This window comes from Hyperolius riggenbachi, chromosome 5 (assembly GCF_040937935.1).
Source record: "Hyperolius riggenbachi isolate aHypRig1 chromosome 5, aHypRig1.pri, whole genome shotgun sequence".
NCBI lineage: Eukaryota > Metazoa > Chordata > Amphibia > Anura > Hyperoliidae > Hyperolius > Hyperolius riggenbachi.
In genome coordinates this window covers 364,677,695-364,679,627 of record NC_090650.1, presented here as the reverse complement: position 1 = coordinate 364,679,627, position 1,933 = coordinate 364,677,695, and positions in this window count along the sequence as shown.

Below are 1,933 nucleotides of genomic sequence, written 5' to 3'. Positions count from 1 at the left end.
TCAGTCTTCAGAGACCAGTGAACACTGTGTCACACACTGTCTGACACATGTGTACAGACAGCCTCAAGCCCCTAAGTATACACACAGGGGGCAGAGCTTTAGCGTAAATAGAGCAAGGCTATCTCTTCTACAGAGCTGCTTTGATGCCCCCCTCCCCGCCTGTCACTTAAATAGACATCCAAGCTGGCACACTGCCTTTGTGTATCTGACAGGAGAGGGGGCGGAGCTTTAGCATATATAGAGCAGGGCTATTTTTCCTACAGGGCTGCTTTGATCGCCCTTCTCCCTGCCTGTCTTTTGAATAGACATCCTGGCACACTGCTTTTGTTTTGTTTTATCTAACAGGAGAGGGGGGCAGAGAGGACCTTTTTGCCATCCTCCGCTAAACTAGTAGTCTCTCTATCCCCCTCCTTCAGGTTCAAGGCTTTGGGTGCAGGCAGGCTAATTTCACTGCGGCTGTCTGTTAAGTTTTGCCCGCCTCGCTGTGGCCGCCCACATGGTTGCTCGAGTCCCAGCCAGGAGTCCCAGCCCAGTGGACAGCAGAGTCTGACAAGCTGCCTATGCACGCAGCTGCTGTTCACTTGCAAGTTGCAGAGCTGTGTGCAAGCATGAGAGCGGGTCAGACTGTACTGTGTGTAACTAGCTGCCCGCCCCCCCACTGAAGTTGCGGCCGCCGGGTAAAGGCGCAAGTGGGCGGGGCAAGTGGCACTGTCATAGAGGATCACTTTTAATGTTTTTAATTGTGAAGGGGACATTATTTAAACCCACCCCTACCTAAATCAGGCGCCTGTAGGCATGTGCCTACAGTGCCTTATGTTAAATCCAGCCCTGGGAATTATAGTACATAATCAAAAAGTGTGAAACAACTGAAAATATGTCATATTCTAGGTTCTTCAAAGTAGCCACCTTTTGCTTTGATTACTGCTTTGCACACTCCTGGCATTCTCTTCATGAGCTTCAAGAGGTAGTCACCTGAAATGGTTTTCACTTCACAGGTGTGCCCTGTCAGGTTTAATAAGTGGGATTTCTTGCCTTATAAATGGGGTTGGGACTATCAGTTGCATTGTGGAGAAGTCAGGTGGATACACAGCTGATAGTCCTACTGAATAGACTGTTAGAATGTGTATTATGGCAAGAAAAAAGTAGCTAAATAAAGAAAAACAAGTGACCATCATGAAGGTCAGTCAGTCCGAAAAGTTGGGAAAACTTTGAAAGTGTCCCCAAGTGCAGTCTCAAAAACCATCAAACGCTACAAAGAAACTGGCTCACATGCGTACCTCCCCAGGAAAGGAAGACCAAGAGTCACCTCTGCTGTGGAGGATAAATTAATCTGAGTCACCAGCCTCAGAAATTGCAGGTTAACAGCAGCTCAGAATAGAGACCAGGTCAATGCCACACAGAGTTCTAGCAGCAGACACATCTCTAGAACAACTGTTAAGAGGAGACTGTGTGAATCAGGACTTCATGGTAGAATATCTGCTAGGAAACCACTGCTAAAGACAGGCAACAAGCAGAAGAGACTTGTTTGGGCTAAAGAACACAAGGAATGGACATTAGACCAGTGGAAATCTGTGCTTTGGTCTGATGAGTCCAAATTTGAGATTGTTGGTTCCAAACACATTGTCTTTGTGCGATGCAGAAAAGGTGAACGAATGGTCTCTACATGCCTGGTTCCCACTGTGAAGCATGGAGGAGGAGGTGTGATGGTGTGAGGTGCTTTGCTGGTGACACTGTTGGCGATTTCTTCAACATTGAAGGCATACTGAACCAGCATGGCAACCACAGCATCATGCAGCAACTTGCTATTCCATCCGGTTTGCGTGTAGTTGCACCATCATTTATTTTTTAACAGGACAATGACCCCAAACACACATATCAAAGTATATCCAGCATATATCCAACATCTATAGAATTTAATTAATCTACTGTATGA